This window comes from Talpa europaea (genome assembly GCF_964194135.1).
Source record: "Talpa europaea genome assembly, chromosome: 14".
Classification (NCBI taxonomy): domain Eukaryota; kingdom Metazoa; phylum Chordata; class Mammalia; order Eulipotyphla; family Talpidae; genus Talpa; species Talpa europaea.
This window is the reverse complement of record NC_140082.1, coordinates 28,356,341-28,378,136: the sequence shown is the minus strand read 5'-3', so window position 1 is coordinate 28,378,136 and position 21,796 is coordinate 28,356,341.

Sequence of the window (21,796 nt, the reverse complement as noted above, 5' to 3'; positions counted from 1 at the left end):
ACACATTTGGGCTCCTCTGACAGGTGAGACTTCTGCAGTAATTTAAGTCAACATTGGGTGGGGGAAAATACAAGTTGCTGCATTAAGCACTGTACTTGGGTTAAATAAACAGACACAAAGCCAAGTTAGGCCAGTTTCAGATGACTGACCCTCAGGTACAGACCTCAGCAGTTTTACAGACAGCCAGGAAATAATTGCAAAGTTTAATTTAAAGTCACTTTGGGCCAAGCTAGACGAAAAGAGCAGTCTGATGTAAGATTTTTTTTTTTTAAGTTGTTATAGTCTTCACTTAGAAATTACCTAACGGAAGCTGTAATGAGGAAGAGTGAGCCAGAATATGGAGGAAGGATATTTTCTCTCCCATGGGGAAACTATAGCATCCTAAAAATAATAATCAGCCATGGTCTCCTTATATGCATTTAGGTTGATAATTGAAAATCCTGAGTGTAGGGGATACTATGTCCTAAGAATGGCTTAGTTGCATCAGAGCCCCAAACTCATGATTCAGAACACATCCTTATGAAGTTCTCTTCTTCTCATGGCTAGGACTTCTCATGCTCACTCTCCTGGCTGCTTTAGGAAACAACTCACTTATTTGACTACAAAAAGCTCTTCATTGTTTGTCTCAACTTCTCCCCTTCGTAAATCTTTAATTGGTGTCAACTCCGCAGAAGGCAGTGGCTATTTCAGTAAGTCTGAAATGATCCTCAAAATTTGTCAACTGGATACATTAAGAATGACTTTTAGATTTCCACCCCACCCCCGTAGTCTGAACAATGCAAGAAAGAATACACTGTGGCTGTCTGATTTTGGTTAGTGTTTTCTTTCCCCACCTCCCAACCCCTCCCCACCTCACCCCTACCCCCACCTCCCCTGACTCTATTAATGTATAGCTTTTTTTTTTTTTCCTGGTTAACCATGTCCGTGGTGGTGACGGTGCACACCGCCCTGGATAGACTCCTCAGCATGCAGGGGAGGGTGTGGATATGGCTATTAAGCTGAGAGAGACTGGCTCCCCAAGGGTTTGGCAACTGCAACCCATTTTTCTTCCTTTCTCATTTACTAGTGGAAAATAATGCCTGGGAGGAAAATAAGATAAACAGTGGCCATTCAAAATTCCCCTAAGCGAAGGCTTACTTTTTCACTTTTCCAAAATCCCAGACAAATTTTCTTCCAGGTTTCTGCTTAATGTCACTTTAGCTAACATATGTCAAGCTCTCAATTAACATTGATTAAAAATAGCCCATTTGGTTGCAAACAGAATGTCACAAGGAAAGGGATTTCACTGTCTAGTTTTGTTGTTTTAATAAATGTAAGGTTAATAAAAAGAGCTAGATAAATAGTCTTTTGTGTTTATCTACAGAACGGATGTAACATCCCTCACGCTCATTCCACTTGATCTCTTGAAAATACAGGCCTATGCTACCTCCCCTGCCACCCTCTGACAGAAAGAGTTGATTAAAGAACATGTATAATTGCAAGGTTTATCTTTGTTTAGGCTACGGTCTTGCTTGATAATTACATGGGTGCATATGTTACCTACTCTTTCAAACTGAGGCCTCCTTACATTAGAGACTGTGCTACTCATGTGTTTCCCATAAGACACAGTCTGGTGGCCTCCACATGGGAAATACTCGTATACAAATTCTAGTTGGTTCAACAAATGAATGGATGAAATATATTTTAAAGTACAGATGAGAAGAATTCGAGGAGTTCTTCAGTTCAATTATAATGCATACTGTCATTTATCACCAGTCTGGGCTGGATAGTCAATACTATCAATGGATATTAGCCAATAAGTCAGCAAAGAGGAATAACCATTATGCTATTATATAGACCACTGTTCCATACAGATTGTTGTCTGAAGATGAAATAAGGCATCTCTAGTCAGAATTCTGGACACATGCTTGCGCTAGGTGGTCTGATGTGTAGAAATTGGCAAGTTCTAAAATAGGGCACCAGAGCTGGAACAGGGAACGGGATCAATGTCCCCAGTACAGATAACTGTCTCAAGTGGAGCGTGTATTCAATGGAATACTACACAGCTGTGAAGGAAGATCAAATGGTGGCCTTTGGGACAAAATAGGTGAAACTTAAGATGATTATGTTGAGTAAAATCAGCCAAAAAATGAAAGACAGATTGGATAGTTTCACTCATGTGTGGAATATAAATACCCCCAAAATACACAAAAACACAATTACACAAAAACAATAAAAGAAATAAAAATTTGAAGTCAGCAAAAAAGAAGATAATGGTTACTAGAGAGAATAAGGGAAAGAGTGGAGGGGTCCGGGAGAAAGACAAATGGGGTAAGGATACGGGTGGTTTGGTGGAGGAAATATTTTTTTTTTGAAGGATAACTGTCTCTAGAACCTAGTATTTTGCTAGATTGAGGCAAAGTTGTCAGAAGATATTATTGGCCTAGCCATCTACTACATTCAATTACGTGTTGTCATACTGACATTTGTAAGAAATGAAGAGATTGTTTTGCTTCTGTGAAAAAACAAAGTAAGAATGAGGTGAATATTAACTCTTCAGGGAGAAAAAAAAGCCAACTAAACCTTTTCTGGAGAGATTTAGCACATTTGAAAAAATGTGCAAAAACTAACATTAAAGAACTCAAAATTTCCTATAAAAATTTCTGATACCAATATTTTCCATTTCTGGTCAAAATATTAACAACAAAAAAGGAAGTGTGATCTGAGGTAATAATTGTATAACCATGGAGAAAATAGGCCCCAGAACTCACAAGGAAGCTTAACCAAAAGAGGAACAAGGACCTTTGAGTTAGAAAACTGAACTGCTGGGGTTTAACTGACTGACCACAATTCAGAGCAGGTGCAATCACTCTGGCCGTTTGCTGACAGGCGACATGGAGGAGAGAAAACAAAAAGCAGGGAGAAGTACAAGCGTAGAGAGGCTTTCAGAAGCTCCTGTTGCTAGGGAACCACTTCCTCTGTGTTCGTACACTCCTAACTCGAGCTATTCAGATATCACTAGAATAATCTTTCTTGGGCTCAGGAGGAAAGGAAATGGTTCTCAAAGCTCAGACGTCATGGTAACACCCAGCAAGGCTCAGCTTTTCCACCAGACGCTGAAGTGCCAAGGATGCCAGGCAAGAACAAGAAGTGAATGGCCACCTTGTTTCTATTCACACAGGCAGAGCTGATTGCCTTTTCTTCTTTATCTACCCAGGTATGTCAGCTGCAAACTGTGACACATGCTTATGTACACACACACAACTTTGTCATCCCCTTGAGAGCAGGGATACTTGATACATCTTGAGATGCCCACATCATCCGTTTCTCCAAGTTCACTGAATTCACCTCCTCCATTTCCTGAGGATTCATTGAGTATCTGACTTTATGTGCATAGTGCAGAGCCAGGATGGAGGGAGGCACCATAAACAGAAATTGTTCAGCTGGAAAAAAGAACCAAATTTGGGGAAAATGTTTTATTATCTTTGATTCTATCAGATGTAAACAGGATGTTCTAAACAGAATGAATCAGATTCAAAACATAAGATATTCAACTTGACCAAGTCTTTTTTTAAAAAAGAAAAGAAAATAGGAAAGACCCTCTTTCATCTCAAAGCAACAGTCTGCATATCCAGGGCAAATTGCTAGAACTTATCCTACTCCAGGGCTCCCTCCTTACCAGAAATCAGGAGGGTTAGGCATCTAGGGGCAATCGTTCTGATACCTTGGCTGATAAACTTGCTCCTATTAGAGGAATATAAAAATCCTCTCTGTATGATACTACTCAGAAAGTTTTAACTGTCCAGAAGACATACTGGTATTCACAGTTGCTGAAATGACTAAGAGTATGAGGCATTGGACTCAACCAGTCCTGGGTTGATGTAAATTCACTTTTTCAAGCTTGAGTTTCCTTATCTACAAAGTGGGGATCATATAGCACCTTCTTCATTGGACTGTTGAGAGGATTAAATCAAAAATCCATGGTAAAGCACTTAGCATGGTGCTTAATGCATGGCAAGTACTTAATAAATGTTAGCTAGTGTTATTGTCAGAGTATCAAGGCAGCCATGGTTACCAGATGTTTTGTGTTCAGTTATTAGAAAAGAATAATCCAGAGAATGTGATCTTGAATATGCACAAATCCAAGTGGTAACTGGACCAGATAAACCCAGGGTATAGTTAATTGGTTAGAAGAGGTAAGGAACAGAGAAAGTGTCAATCACCTGCAGGATGCAAGTATCCATTGTAGGATATCAATTGTATCTATTGATACAATTATCCATTTTCTTTTGAAGATGTTGGAAGGAACTACATACTGTGAACTGACTTAGAACAGAGCAGCCATAAAAGAATTCAGGCCCAGAAAAAGTGGGAAAGCATAGACTCTGGAAACATACCCATTAGGCTGAGGACAGTCACTGGCTTCTACTGAACATCAAACCAAGGAAGACAGGCCTTAACCCCTAGCTTCTCACCCAGCATGGGGGGCAGCATCCATAAACCCTTGTGAAATGCATGGACAGATGAGCTATGTACCCAAATGAACAGATGTCACAGTATTCACAATGAAGGCCAAGGACTAGAACCCAGCCTTTGCAAAACATGTTCCAACTTTTTGATTCTTTGATCTGTTCTACTTCTATGACTCAGTGAAAGCCAAGGGCACTTTGTTCCCTTTGTCAGTTTCTCCTTGGGTAGGAAGGCTGAAATTTTCCACGATTACTATACACACTGGAGTCATGCTTGATCAAAATCCATCTAAAAGGTGCCAGGCACACAGCCAGACGGGCAAATGCTCCCAAAGGGAATTTTACATCTGCCGTGCTGAGTAAGAGCAGAATCAGACGCCCTTCAATACAAGTCTCTCAGGGAGGACATGGTGGCTTCTCGGTTACCATGAAAAGAGAAGGCCCAGAGAAGTCTGTGACCCTGTCGCATTTCCAGAGACCCCCAGTGTCTATGTCATCAGGTTAAGCTGGAACTACATTTCTAGCTGTTCAGCCACACCCATCTATTAAGCAGTTCCATTTCCTGCTACCCTTCTTCCTTGCAAAATGTTTGTGAGCCTTCATTGCTAAAATCATGAAAAGCCTCTAATGGTAGAGTATTAGCCTCTTACAGAGAAGAATATATGCGAAACTTCCAAGAACTGAAGAGATCTCTGGTCAAGATAAGTGCTCACCAGCTTCATCAGAGTGTCTCCCCTGTTACCATAGCAACGCCCCCCAAACAATCTCACCTGCCCCTAGACCACAGGCAGGATGGGAGGGCACCTCTAAAGGATGCAACTCAGCTGATTTATTTTTTTTAACAACTTAGGAATGCAGGTCTGGTTTGGCCAGTTCTTGCAAGTTCTCAGGCGAAATTGGAACCTGGATTTTTTACTTGAAATATTCCAGTTTTTAAACACTGGTAACCAATTCTCCAAAAATTTTAAAGTCTGCAGGCCAAACATAACACATCCACAAGCTGGGTTTGCCCTGTTTGTAACATCAGTCATAAGAAGTTAAAACACCTCTGGGGTTTTCAGAATTCCTCCCTGCTCTCCGAATATCTGTGTGGAATGCAGGCTGCCTGTCAGCACTCAGTCATAATTTGTTTCAGAAAGGTCTTCATTAACATGTTACCTTGGTACTTCATTATCTTTTTCACCATCATTCTGTGAGGAAGGATAAGGAAACAGAGGTGTTCTTTCCTAAGCTGTTTTTAAAAACTGGAAACAGGATAAAAACCAATAATAACATAAGCTAATGTTACCTTAATGTAAAAATTTAATTAACTAAAAAAAAAAAAAAAAAAAAAAACAGGGTAAAAGAGCCAATCAGAAGTTCAGATGAACATTAGGCCCATGTTAAGGGCTCAAAAAGAAATTATTTTATGATTCAAAACTACACTTAAACTCAAATCAAGCAATTCAAACTGAGTCAAAATAAGGCAGTATCTAAGCAAACATGCTCTGTGATAGCTCCAAAATAGCAAAGTACCGTTTCTTCTTACTCATCACTAAACGTCCTCCAGTGGACACATAAGCATAGAACAGCATATACAAAAAGGTCAGAGAATTCAAAACTTAGGAATGCCACCATTTTAACCAGTTAATGGGATAATTATCAAAGTAGCTATTTTGCATTTAGGTGGATTTTAAGCTTTTTTTGAATGTTTTCCCCCCAAGATCTCAATCAGATTTATTGATTAGGTTGTGTTCAATATAGTGATTGCATTAGGGAACTCTTACTTTGGGGGTCCCTAAAGCAGTTTATGTGGGAGGTGATGGTGTTATAGGACAGGGAGAGGGGCAACCCAAACCCCGCAAACCTGCCTACTCTAAATGGGTTCTGCCATCCGCCGCATCAACACAAAACATATGAGACTTTAATGGGAAGGAACTTTAATACAACTAGGAAACAATACAGGAAAGGCAAAGAATATAGTTTCTAAATCAAGAACCCAAAGTTACCCATCCCCTCGTGGGTAAAACTCCATCCAAATGGGATTGGCCCAGAGCAAGGCCCCAAAGCCTGCCCCAAGTCTAAAGCACCTTCCAGTGGGGACCCACAGAAAAGGGTCAGAAACAACCAGACAAGCCTGGAAGGAAAAGAGCAAAATCAACACCAAGATAAAAGCTGCCATTGTCACCTCCCCATGGGTCTCACCCACATCTGTGTCACCCAGTCCACGACCAAAAGACAAGCGCAGTTTCTTCAAATGTCTCTAGGCTCCATGCGCCTCCTCCAGGTCTCCTTCTGGCTCCATCCTGCTTCCTTCCTTAGTCTCTTCTGCAGCTTCTTCTCTCCCTGCTCAGCTCTACCCTCCCTTGGGTGGGGCAGGGAACCTGGAACTTCCCCCTTTCTTGGGGACCACCCTGTTACAATGGGAATAACAGGGGGCTGTAGAGGGTGATACAGAGCAGTGGGCACTGAGTTTTATCCAGCAGACTGCTTCTGTGGGTGACTGGGCCTTGGTCCTGTTGGGGCAAATTCTACACCTAGTAGAGTTTCCATGCTCTATAGCTGCCACCCTAAGGGGAAGCCCTGTGTTGTTCATTCACCAAGTCCCATTTTGTGATTGCTTGAGGGCTACTCCTAAGGGATAGAAGAGTAGGTTCTGTAAGAGAAAGCCTCAGGTCAAGACCTGCAGGTGCCTGAATGTGCTGGGCAGGGTTGACCACAATTTCATCAGACCTCCTTCTCCAATCTTTGATACAGACAACTGACATTCTCTCAATATGACGTGATGTGCTGTACAAAAACTATTTAGGAAAAGTCCCTTCTGTCTTCTCAGCCTATGTCCCCCTCCATACATAATTTCTGGAACAGTGGCTGATTCAGCATGAATGATTTAACTGTGTAGTCAGATGTGATTTCCTTTAGTCAAGTTTAACTGGAGTTTGGGGTAAGGAAGGGGGGTAGGAAAAGAAGAAGCTGACTCTTAGGGGACCTCTAGGACCAAAACGTCGACTTCATTTACATGTTTACAGGGAAACATAGGTAAATCATGAAGACCATAACAACAACCATCTTTGAAATATGCAAACTTCATTTTTTTTTTCTCTCCTAGGAGCACTTGTGATAGTAATCAGCTGAAATTTGCACTCTCTATATCCTGAGAGTGGGAACAAAGTTATACTCTACCAAGAGAACTAGCTGGACATCAAGTGCACAGTACACCACACCAGCACCATCTTCTTATTCACGTGTGGGAGAAGGAAGCGAGAAAGGGGAAGTGGATCAAGAGATTCTTCCAGGTTGGAAACACTGAAAGACCATTGATTATATTTACATAATGCATGTGCTATTTCAATGACTGCTGCTTTTGTATATTAATGTCACTTTCATGATTTTTTCTCCTCTGAAGGGTTTGTACAAAGGTCCAAAAAGAAAAAACTAAAGAGTAACAAAAGAAAATCAAATAGTATATATACACATTTTGTGGAACAGACACACACATACACACACACACACACACAGGACAATTCTGCTCCAAGTATTACCACACTGAAAATTTCATTCCTGGTAAGTGATTGACTTTATGTCCTAGATAAACTTTTGGAAAGTTCCATGCCTCTGTTTCCATTGTGCTAAGCGGACAAAGGATTGAATGGGGAGCAGTAGTATGCAATAAAGCTACTGAGGTGTCTCGTGGGTGCTTGAGCACAATATCAAAACCGGACACTTGCTGCTCAGGTGCATTTCAGCTCCCGTTCGAGGCACAGGTGTCCAGTCAGTCAACAGTGTATCACATGTACCTTGAGCATGGAAGACTAAACCAAACCCTCATTTTTATTTATATTTGTCTTTTCCCATTTATAAGCGAATCGTCTGTTTAATTTCCTGAATAAAAAAAATCTGGAAAGGATTAACTGTCTGCCCATAAAGAAAGGAGAAAAAGCAGAGATTGCTCACTAAGTGACCCTGAACAGGAGGATGCTGTGGTTTCGGAGCTGTAGGTGGCAGTATCATTTAATCAAGCTTGCCTAGGAGAGTGCTGAGAACTTGGAAGACTGATTTCATTAGTTTGACACCTTCTCATTAGAAAATGGTGGTGAGTTAGGAGCAGACAGCTACATCTTTAAAAGTCTCTCTTTGCCTCAAATACAAAGTATCCTTCCTGCCTTCTCCTGCCTGAGACAAACATTACCCTCCTCATTTCAGTTCCCACCCCCTGTCACCAAGGAAGCATCTTGGGTTCTGGGGCAATATTAATTGATTTAACAAGTGAAGAAACTCTAGGTTGAAAAATAAACAGATAAGCTGACCATAGACTGTAGGGAGGGGAGGGGGAATAGGAAGGGAGAAAACAGCAGGGAAGAGAGTATAATGGACTATGGTGAAGGACTGTGGGAGCTTTGGTGGTGGGATACTATGGTGCCCACACCTGAGGGGAGAAATCCTATATGGTTAATAAATAAAAAATATTGATGTCATTAATAAAAAGAAAAGCAATACTTTAAAGAAAAAACATGTGTATGTATATGTATATATATATGTACATATATACACATATATATATATATATACTTCCTCCTGTTAGGGGGAAAAGGATGTCCCAAAGCAAATTCCATGTAGGCTTTGTGGACTCCACCCCCACCCCAGGTCAAAGCCAAAGACACTGGGAACTCCAAATCCCATCACCACCAAAGGGAAGGTGGCTGGGACCTGAGGGTGGGGTTAAGCAGCCAGGTGGATACAAAAGGCAGACACGTGGGCTTTGGGGGGCTCTCTCGCTCTCCATTTTGGGCTCTCGGCCAGCTTGCAGCGTCCGGTCAGCTCTGAGAGTGACTTTGGGTTTCCAGGTCGTCGGATCGGGTAGGACGCATTAAAGACTTTATTTCCCTATTTTCTCCCTGAGTTGTACCTTTTCCTTATTTTCTTTTTCTCTTGTAAATAAACCTTTTATTAACCCTTTTGTGTGTGTCTGTAGTAGAGTATTCATAAGTCTCTTTAAAGCGCGCGGGTGAGGACCCACAGCCAGGAACCCGTTTAATATCGGGGCTGCTCTATAACACTCCTACTAACTGTGATAATGCATAATTCCTTAGGAAATTCTAGAAACACCTTCCTCTTTATGAATATAGGTTAGTGCCTCCTGTCTAGGAGTGTTCTTAATCTTTTTTTTAAAAAAATTATTTATTTATGCATATAAGAACTGGGGTTCAGGCCAGAGGTGTGGGGGGTGAGAGGATTCACCAGACACAAAGTGGGGAACAGAACAGCAGACTGACTGAAATGCACTGCTGAGGGCAGCAGCGGGAGAGATAGGAGAGGTCTGCTGCACCATTAGGTAGCTCCCTGGCTGGCCGGGGATTGAACATGTGCTACAGAGGCTTTCGATAGCTCACAGTGTGTGCTTAACCCCTTGAGTCACCAGGGAGGCCCAGTGTTCTTAGCTCTTGTAACAGGAAATACCACTTTCACAGGTTTTTTTTCTGGTAAACCTCTAGCAACAAACACGATGACTTCACTTCCTGGGAGGAATTTATATGATAGTGAACATCCAATTACGGTTATTTGAAAGAGAGGAAAATTAGTGGGACTTCTTAGACTAAAATAAAAGTATAGCAGTTCAGTCCCATAAAGAGGTGAGGGAATCAGGACACCCCTAAGTCATCACCATCTCTATTGGCACCTTCTCTATTAAATGGCTTCCTAGCACCCTCAGGCTGCTCGCCATGCTGCAAGCTGGAAATGGAAGGAAGGTAAACTCAGATAAAGGAAGTACACCAGCCTTTTTTTTTCCTTACTTCCCTCCCTGAATGATGTTCTATTCATTCTTTGGCCAGAATTTTAGGGAAATCCATACAGACGATAAGTAACTTTTTGCATAAATGATATTCAAGGTGAAACTGAAATACAGTTGGCTGGGGCAGAAACCTCATTTTTGGAGTTTTCTACTCTGACATCAAAGTAAAACAGATACTATGTCTCGGTTATCAGAGAATAGGTCTCCTGTCACCTCCCGCGCTCTCAGTCAGAAAGCCTGAACTCTGAGAGTCTTGGCTTCCCACAGAGGGCCAGCCTCACACACAACCAGGTTGCTTTGAAAGCTGCTCAGTGGAACCCTGCTCTCACTTCTCCAGAAAGGTTACAAAAACACATACTTTTTTTCTTCATTGCACCCATTTTTAGTTGAAGGATTTTAATCACTTAGGGTTCTTTATTTCACACTTAAGAAACTTGTAAACCACAGGAAATGAAGTCAGTTCTGAAAGCGTGCTGGGCCCACTCAGCTCTGAGTGACCTTTAGCACAGAAAGAATACTCTGATGAAACCCTTTGACCAGCAGAAAATGGGTCCAACTTACAGGATTCCTCTCTTAAGATCACAGTATTGCAACCTAGGGGCTCACAGCAGAGATTAATGCAGCTTAAGATGATAAGGATTCCATAAAGTCCTCTGGAATTTTAAACACATTTAAATATTGGTTGAGCACATACTCGGTCTCCTTCTAAAAGCAATGAATGGGCAAGAAAAATCGCAAGATCAAGCCAACATCTTAAAAATACATTTATTCCCCACCTTTTTTTTGAAACATAACCACCAAGAAGGATGCAAATCATTTTTTAAAATAATTCTCCAAGAAGGTACAAGAGCCCACTGTTGGTCTCCCTGACCACAGGAAATGAATGAATAAATGAAGATTTGATGAACCACCTTTGAAAGGATGCTAATCTGCCTTTCTGTCTAATTTGTATTCATTGGCTACAAGTAAGATTAGTAGGGCAAGATCTATAGTTCAATTCAACAATAAGAAAGCAATGTTCTAAGAAAGCAATGTTCTAAGAAAACATTCTAAGAAAGCAATGTTCAATTTTATTTTTTGATTCTTCAAAACTTTATTTCTTTTAATTTTCTATTAAAGGACCATTGGTTTACATCATTAGAATTTTGAAGTATAGAATCTCTCCCTTTGGGTGCAGTCACCACAGCTCATTCACCATCAAAGTACCCATAGACCTTGACCTTAGTCTATAATGTTCAGTTTCAATGTTATTCAATATAGGTGCCTCTTATAGGCTGTTGTGTGTGTGTGTTGTTGTTGTTCCAGGGCCCTTTATGTGGATAGAAAGAAATTAAATGAAGCCTCATCATAAAACATAAAAATTAAATGAAGCCTCATCATTTAACTTTTTCTTTAAAATAAAGTTAGAGTCACATAGAAACCCCAGGAAAGGAACACTTTCTGGGGTTGAGGGGGCGGTGAGGGAGGAGAAAAGGAGAGACTACCCAGGGAAAGAAAGACCTCAGAAGAGGCAACACTGAGTCATGCAGACCAAAAGGCTCCCAATATTGGTACAACCATGACCGAGAAATGAGGCCTCAATGCAGGTGAGGACACATGCATCAGCTCTCCCATGTCTTCAGATGCTTCCAGCAATGAACTTATCCTCAGATGGTCCTTGTTGTCAGCCTTCACGTTGTGCCTTTTCACTGACATACAGTTCTCTCTGCTTAGAATTATGACATCCTCATCACTGTTAGTAAATTTTCTTTGCTTTTTTCTCAATTACACCAACAACATCACAGCCATAGCAAAGGAACTTGTAAGTGTGAAAATCTTTCCTCCACTCATCACCATGTCCATGGATTCCACTACCTTGTTCTTCCATTTCCCTGTCCCTTGGTTCAGTTTGGTATCCTTTTCTTTCTATTTGCACTGAATGTTGTGGAGGCCTTGTGTCTTTAAAATAACATCTTTTGCTACCAGAAGGGGAAGGAGGAGATAAAGAATGGAGAGGAACAATGTTCTAGGGCAAAGGACTATGGCTGCTTGGATGGAGGGCAGGTGATGACATACACCTGTGGAAGTATGAACCCATTTCCCTAGATCATATTAGTGTTATAAACCAGTGTTACCTTAAAAAAGGGAAATAAATAAATAAAATGGCACTTTTGATAAAGGCTCTAGCTTCACTTATAAGTAAAGATATACCCATTTTTAGAAAACTGTCTGATAGGATTTCATCGGGAGGCCCCATGATTTGATGCCTTCCTAATAACCTCAGATCAAGAAAGTAGCTGAACATGCATTTTGATTGTAGAAGGAAATGCCTTTTTTTCTTTTCCTGTTTTCTGATATTCAAATTCCCTTTGACAATCACCAACTTTTTTCATTTTACAGGTAGATTTTCAATTTGAAATACCAACAGGTTGAAGAGAGGTGATACTGTGATATAAATTAGGTTGTACAAAGGTATCTGCACCTGATTGCTTGTCGTGGTAGTAGAGAATCTGGGGATCAGAGGCAGTGAGGAAGGAACCCCACTGAGGAGGGACAGGGCGCGGAGAGGGCAGGCTGGTTGGAGGCAAAGGTAACCTTCATGCATCTGGTGAACCTGCCTAGCATTGGCTTGCTGAAATGGAGCACCAGGTGACAACAATCCACGCTGTATCACATTAAAAGAGACATTATAAACGGGCTTCAGCTAATATATCCATGAACTCCAGGGGAAATACTACCTTATCCCAGGTGGGCATGAGGGCAGGTCACGTACTCAAAAAACCTCAAAGAGACATTACACCGAGTTATCAGAGAACAAAGGACAAGTAATAAATGGTGGTAAAGTTTAAACATATTCCCAGTTAACCTGTCATTGTCCCCTGGGTGGCCCCTGCAAGGATAAATTATAAACCTCAGGATAAAGTGACAGATACCTAAGGGTTAGGTCATTAGCACAAAAATGGGCTGAACTCCAAATAGGTATCACTTTGGAGTCAATTTACAGTATTTAATTTTCACTTTATAAATGACTTGGCTGATGTGGCAGTCTTCACAAATGGGTTCCATTCTATCTCTCAGATCCAGCTCACATGCTACAATCTCTTGGTGGAATTCTGGGAGCCCTCAAATTGGATTTCTCTCCCCCAACACCTGTGTGTTTATGCCCTGGGGCATCCCACCTTTTGCTTAGTTTTTGTGTCCATCTGTTATAGGTCCTATTTAACAATACACTCTATAAAGGCAGGACTTCCACAGCACCCTGTTTTCTTTATAACATATTTTACTTGTCTAAAGACTATGATTTCTCTATAATTTACATTTTCTTTTTATTTATGGCTGTATTTCTCACTTACTTCTGAGCCTTATAAAGCATGGAATCTAGTCTAGTCTATTTACCATTCTATATAAAGCATAATTCCTAGCACAATATCGAGTGCATAGTAGGCATTCAATGAATGTTTCTTAAATTAATGTAGCCTATGTACATACATTTCGATTAACCTTGCAGACACAACTTATGCCTAACAGAATCTCGAGAGTGGTTAATATGTACAGTAGATCTGCAGTGACTGGACTAAGATTAGGGATACAGGCATACTAGAGCTACAATGTAAAGACTCTACACAGTTGGACTAAATTCTGAATAAAGATGTGAAACTCCACAGGAAGCCCAGAGTCAGTGGGCACAAACATTTTTTAGAGAAAGTGAGAAACTGCTCACTTTTCACCTGAGATTCTACTTAAAGAACAGGGTTATTTGGTGTTTTTGAAGAAAAGGGGGGAAAGTCATTTAGTCAAAATCTAAAAGTGTATAATCCTATCACAAAGAAATTAGATTATAGATTTCTAAGTAAACCATGTCCCTTCTTTTCTTTGGAATTATGTTAGATGGGGACCTTCAACTCCAAATGTGTTTATAGAGGGAAATCATTATCACTAGACTGGATTTTTAGCAACAACCCCAAAAGCCTAAAGATCCAGGAATCCTAGAAGACTGTTGAAGAATAAGATCTGATTTCTCATCCTGAGACGTCATTGGATGTGGGAAAAAAAGGCATTGGATGTGGAAAAAAAAAGTCCTCAAAATATAGTAGACACTCTGCCAAGAGAGGAAATAACACCATTGATAATAGCAGTTGGGAAAGTCAAGGTCTCTTGGTTAGCCAAATTTGCACTGACCCAGCAATAGCTGTCATCCCAGCCTGCTTCTGTTGCTGAGGAAATGAAAATCAAGGTTAAGTCTGCAAAAATGGCACCCAGAACAATTTTCAGGTCTGATATGCATGCCCCAACTTTACCCTTTTATTTATTTATTTTTTTTAAATAGAGGCATGTTTATTTATTTATTTGTTTGTTTGTTTGTTTTGTTTATACATGCACTGGGTACAGTCAGAAGCGCGGGAGGGTGAGAGAATTCACCAGAGCCAGAGCGGGGAGCAGAGCAGGCAGAAGGACCGAAGTACACTGCTGAGGGGAGCAGCAGACGGCAGGAGAGGTCTGCGCGCCATGTGGGACTCTCCTCTGGTGGCCGGGGAGCAGCCGGGGATCGAACCGTCGCTGCAGAGGCTGAGGGCAGCTTCGCAACCCAGCGCTCAATCTCTGCGCCATCGGGGAGGCCCGCAACTTTACCCTTTTATGTCCTTTTTTAAACTCCAGAATTATTTACAAGCATCCTCAACCTACAGACTTCTTTGATTCTGCTGTCCTCACGCAAATTTATGTCTTTCAAAGCTCCCCATAGCATTTTGATTATATTGATTTTTTTTTCACATTTTGAACATTTCCCATGTTCAAAACCTGTCTGTCTCCTAAACATAATTTGTTTTTGTGAGGACAAGTGTCATATCTTATTCTCATTTTTTTAAAAGATTTATTTATTTATGCATACAAGAGCTGGGGTACAGGCCAGAGGTGCAGGGGGTGAGAGGATTCACCAGAGACAGAGTGGGGAACAGAACAGGCAGACCCACTGAAATACACTGCTGAGGGGAGAGGTGGGTGAGACAGGAGAGGACTACTGTGCCATGTGGGTTTCTCCCTGGCTGCCCGGGGATCGAACTGGTGCTGCAGAGGCTGCAGATTGTTTCATAGTGCTGTGCTTAACCCCTTGAGCCACCAGGGAGACCCTTATTCTCATTTTTATCCCAGAAATTTATAAGGGGGCCTCCCTGGTGGCGCAGGGGTTAAAGACACGGCACTTTCAAGCTATCGCCAGCCACTGCAGCACAATTTTGATCCCCACCAAACAGCGAGCAACCCACATGGCACAGCAGATCTCTCCTGTCTCACCCACTGCTCCCCTCAGCAGTGTATTTCAGTCAATCTGCCTGTTCTGCTCCCCACTCTCCATGGTGAATCCTCTCACAACCCCCCCACCTCTGGTCTACACCCCAGTTCTTGTATGCATAAATAAATAAATCTAAAAAAAAGAAATTTATAATTTCTTATAAATTAAGAGAATATCTCCATTAAGAGAATAAAATGCCTTATACATAGAAAGCCCAATAAGAATTTATTGAACAAATACTATGTGCCAGGCATTGTCCAAGGTGCCAGTGGTACCACTAAACAAGCATGGTCCCTGCTCTCTGAGTGCAATAAGTAAGTCAATCAATAGAAAAATGATTTAGTTGTAAAAATTAAAATGGGCAGTGAAGCGGAGAGTGATTTGAAGGACTGAAAAGGTGGGCTCTGGAAGTGGACATTTGACATGAGATGTGACTGATGAGAAGCCAAGAATGCAAGAGCCTGCAAAGGGATGAAACTGGTGGTGGGGTACAGTCAACTTGAGAGGGGTTTAGAAGGAGGCAGTGGAATTGGCTAATTGGTTAATCCCTCTTTATCTGAACAAGATGCCACCTTTCTCCCCTCACTTTGCATATTCTTTTCATTACCATTCCCCATTTCTTGACTTTCATTAAATTACAAGAACATGAACTTCTGCCATGGGCAAACACATCTGAAGCCCTGGTCTAACCTAATCATATACAGCACCAAACTAAAAGCTATTAGAAAATAGAAATTGAGAATATTGAGATTTAGCTTTAATTATTATAAGATCCATTTAACTAATATTTATTTTTATGACCATTACTCTCATTATTATTATTACTAATCATAGTCAGAAACTAAATTGTAAAAGTTCTCATCATGTATTTCTTTCCATACCCATAGAAGTATATTATGGGGTTAATAACTTTAGCAAAGCTATACATGTAACTATACACTAACCAAAACACACACACACACACACACACAAATGCATCTAAATAATATTTTCCAGTGTAATCATAAATACCTCAGTAAATAAATATACCACTTATTTTAGTATTACTGAATTTGAAATTTCTGCATCATTATCATCTACTTCATTGCAAGTATTTGTTCATCAAGAACTGCAATCAATAAAAGAAAAAAAGAAGAGAAGCAGCTATTTTCTGCATCGTGACCAGATTGTCCAGATGTCGTGTCTGGAATACATCACAAGTGACATTTCTAGTCATGTTTCCAATCATTTGGAACACACAGATTTTCCTTGGTCATCTGCAAAACTTTTGGATACCGTGAGTCGTGCTGTCAGCAACAGCAGCTCAGGAAAAGGAGTCACACTGAATATATCCTACCTGGTGTCATCTTCAGTCCCAAATTGAGGTCTTTAGGTTCTTCTTGGTTTTCCTTTTCTTCCTGAGTGCCAGCCACACAAATAAGACAAAAAGGGAGAAAATAAAAGCAATTTTTTTTTTGCAAAGCTAGTATTTAATGTGAGATCAAGTTTGAAAAAATTAGACCAACTCCATATGAGCTGAGGCTTCAGGTTGGCAACAAATTCAACAGTAGATGTATATTAGAATAAGCAGGGATGTGCTGGGTTATAAGCTCCACGCAGCCATTCACATGGAAGTTTCTGCAAATGTTGCCCCTGGAGTAGTACAGTCCAGGAGCTCTTTGTGACTAATACGTTGGGGGGCATCAATCACTCAGACATAATGGTAGTGGGTTTCCCCATCAGATAAAATTCTGCCAGTATGATGGAACAAAGAGAATTATGTGTTAATTTTCACAATTTAGGGAGCTGATTTCACGTGATTTTGAAAGTTCTATCAAAGTTCACAATTAATTTTATTTCTGGGAAGTCAGGTACACATATTTTTCTGAGGTCTGGCGTTATTTTCTTTAATGACGATTTTAATTGTTGTAGTACTGATAAACGTTGACCTGGCTAGCAACGAGGGAAGGAAATTAGGAGGAATTCTGTGGTGCTTTTGTAATTTTCGTCTGCATGGTGACTTTATACTAACTCATTTATTTTTTCCTTCACTGAGCAAATATTTGTTGAGTGCCTATATTATGGTGAATTTCTGTGGAACCATGATCTTTAAGCAAGATCCCTTCTAACATCCATTGAATCATGCTGTAGGCAGTTGCTGGCTGGCACACTTTTAAAGCATTCTTTGTTCCTCCTAAGAGTTTAACCCAATAGGAAATATCCTGGGCCATAATAAAGCATATGGTTTGAGGTTGCATAAATGAGACTACTCTGTAACCAGAGTGGAACAATGAAACTCAAAAACTGGTATCATTCATCACAGGATTATCCCCCAATTTGTTCTAAATCCGTAGCTCCTAGGTAACAATTCATCTGGATAAGAATCCACCAGGCTCTCCAGTACGGCTAGTCATGTTTGGTTAGTCAAAGAAAGAAATGTCCTTTGCAATTCTTAAAGATTAGTTTTATTAAATTAAATCATAAGGGAATTGATTACACCTGTGTTGGGAACAAATGTTTTTTCCAAGCTCAGAATTCCTCTTCAAATGTTCATCATTAGGGATCATTTCCAAAAAATTGCCCTATTTTTAAAAACCACAAAATGGCATTGGCCTAGGCAGTTTGGATAAACAAGACTTTAGCCCAATTATGTCAGATTCATATGCTGTAGGAAATTTTCATGAAAATTGCTTCCAAACTTATATTTCTGAAAAGCATGTGAATTAATAATATACTAAAGGACATGTAAATTACAGAAGTACTTCATCACACAACAATTAAATGCAGCAAATAATTTCTTGTTTCACAAGGCCCAACAGGACAATATATACAGAAAACATGAAAAGTGATTTATAATATAGCCATAGGGTAAGTCTCTCCAGATGCCAACAGAACTCAAATAAAGTTGTTTCATAGATGAAAGGATTATCCCTTTGAGCCAATAAGACTGTTTACTTGTTTATTGCTCTAAATTCCAGAATTGTGAAATAGTCCTTTATCTCTCCTCCAAGTGTATTTATTTCTTCATTTGAAATTGTCCCGCCCCCAATTTTCTCATTAACTAACAAAACTTGCAAAGCCCTGGGAAGATCTACAGATGGAAGGATATTTGGAATCCTTTTGCCTGGCGAGCTCTCAGCATAGAATAAACAAGCATCTGTCTTCAATAGTATAAACTATGTCCTATTTAGAGAAAAAGGCTGAGCTCCTTAGACACTTGTGTTTCTTTTTTTCAGTGCAAGACTGTGATTTGCTGAATTTGTTCTTACTGGCTTTTTCCCAGCAAAGCTAGAATAAAATGACAGTAGTTCAACTGTAGTAGACATCTGTTGAGTTTTCTGCCCAGCATTCACTCACTCTATCCTAGTAAGTGATTTCCTCTTTAATGTCATCCTTCCCCACTGTAAGTGAGCTCTGCTTACTCCAAAGACTGCTCTATGACCCATGCACCTTCCTCCCCAACAATTCAGGAGTGTTCATGGTCCTGTGATCCAGGGCCAGGCCCTAATCCATTGGGTTTTCCTGTGATCGTTGCAGGGTTGTCACATGACCCAGAGCAAAGCCATCAGTCCACTGCAGTCTTCCCTGAGGATGATGAGGTGTGGTCACATGACCCAATCAGGGTTAAGGAGAGATTTTCTCTCGATGTTTGGGAATAGGATTCCTATTCTTATCTACTAGCTCTGAAACCTGAGAAAATTCTGAGAATTGGTTCTGCTGCTGTCACATGTAACCGAGACAAAGGTCACAACATTGGAAGGCAGAGTCAAGAGACAGACTGATATGAGTCTTGAGGATGTTATTTGAGCCCTAAATCCAGCCATGCCCAAAGCAAGCTCACTCTGGACTTTTCATGCTAAGTCGGCCAATATATTTCTTTTTATTTTTCTTAAAACATTGATTTAAAAAATAAAAAACCAAAGTTACTTCTATAACATTTTCTATTACTTCTAACAGAGCAAGTACTGACAGGTACTTGTTGACACAGGAGCCCTGGTTCTGGATAACAGGGTGGGGGTTAAGGTTCATCGCTCATGGGCCTCTGTACCTCAGACACCAACATGTACTTTATGATCTAATTAAATGGAATGGAATGGGGATGATGCACTGAGGAGGTGCTATTAAAATACAGCCAACAATTAAGTTTTTCTCTGTTTCCTCTGATGACTAACGTCAAGCATTTTCCTGAGAAGACACCTATTTTGAGATGTTCAGTCTGGTGCTAACACAAGAGAACATGGAAGAGGAATTCAAAAAAATAACCACTACACTCACAGGTCCTAGAGAAGAAGGCACAGCACACACAAAGTGCCACATGAAAAAGGCACCAGAGGGTCAGGACAGAAGATAGGAGTCAGGGGGTTTTATTGGGGTTTTTATTGGAGTTTCCATGGGAAAGGCAAGGGATGGTGGGGGAAATAGCTTACATGGGATAATTTTGGTGGACTTCATGCAAGTTGGTCCCTAGTTGCCTGGTACCTGGCCCTGGAGTAAGTAAGGCAGTGGAATATTGCATCCTGGGGTACAAGGCATGAGAGAGGAGGTTGGGACTGAAGTAGTTCCTTTGTATGTCACAGTCATGCCGCAGGATGGCCCCTTTGCTATCGCTGAGACTTGGCTAGCCAGAACGTTTTTTAAACATCATACAGAACTTTTAAAATATTTACAGTACACCATGTTAAACCATGATCTGGATGTTTATACTGAGTGACTTCAGGGTATGTTTTTGATACAAATATGTTTCTTTTCCTAAGGTTCACCTAGTGAAGCAATAATAAAAAACTTTTTTAAAATATTTATAATATAGTAATAACTTCATGAACATACTTCCTGTCATTTGGTTTCTTATTTTTACAACACTAAAAGAGCTGGCAGTTAGTAACCTATTCCTTCCAAAGAAGGTTGGATTTTAATTTGAAATAATGGTTTCCCTATTACCAAATATTAAGGAGCCCTCTTATTATGGACTCTACTACAAAGAACATCTTCCAGTGTACAGCTTTTTATTTTTTCCTTATTTCAAATTATTTTGGCTTAAAGTTTCAAGGGTAGGATTCTGTATTTTGACAAATGACCAGGATGTTTTCGAAATTTTCCATGCAGACAGCAAATTGCCCCCCCCAAAAAATGTTTCATCAAGTTAATGGTTAAAATGTGACTTTTATTATAAACTCTAGCAATTTCCAATCCCATATTTTGATGAATATGAAAATCTCTTATTGGAGGTCATTTAAAAAACTGATATACAACCCCTAGCATATTGCAGTGTCGAGTCCCTCTTCCTGCATCCCATTGCTACTGACAAATACATATTAAGTTCTCATGGAACCCCATTCCTAGGCTTTACCTTCACCCATTAAATTATAGATACATAATTTACTAATACTATGGCTACTATAAGACTATGCTTATCTTTTAAATTTCATTCAGGGTCTACCCTCCTCCTCTTTTTTTTTTTTTAAATAATAGATTTTATTTTTATATTCCCCATACAATTGCAACTCCCCCATTTTGACCCTAATCCCTCCCCTCCCACCCCCCACCCCCCAAAAAGTGTCTCTGGTTGATAGTTGTTTGTTGATTTTGATTTTCACTTTCTTATAGTTATTCATTTTCCTGGTCCCTTATTTAAGTTTTCTAGATTCCTGCTATGAGTGAGACCATCCGGTATTTTTCTTTTTCTTTCTGGCTTATTTCGCTGAGCATGATCCCTTCCAGCACCATCCATGTTGCTGCAAATTGCATGTGTTTATCTTTTTTGAATGCTGAGTAATATTCCATGGTGAATATGTACCACATCTTCTTGATCCAGTCATCTATTTTTGGGCATTTGGGTTGTTTCCAAAGCTTAGCTATTGTAAATAGTGCTGCTATAAACATAGGGGTGCAGGTGCTCTTTGGAATTGATGTTTCTGTGTCCTTTCGGTAAATACCTAGGAGTGGAATTGCTGGATCATATGGAAGCTCTATGTTTAGTAGGTCAAGAAATCTCCACACAGCTCTCCATAGTGGTTGGACCAGTTTGCACTCCCACCAGCAGCGCGGGAGAATTCCTTTTTCTCCACACCCTCGCCAACATTTGCTGTTGCTAGTTTTTTTTAATATGTGCCATTCTCACTGGTGTAAGATGGTATCTCATGGTACCCTCCTCCTCTTAACACATGCTTGTTAAGTAAGTGTTGGATGGATTCAATTGTTCACCTACTTTATATCTTTGTTTAATGACCAACCTAGTAAAATACATCCTACAATAAAAAGTCAAACATTGTCCATCCTTGTTTATACAAATCAGATAGAATTTCCTCCAAGTAGGTTTTCTTGGAGCAGTCAGCC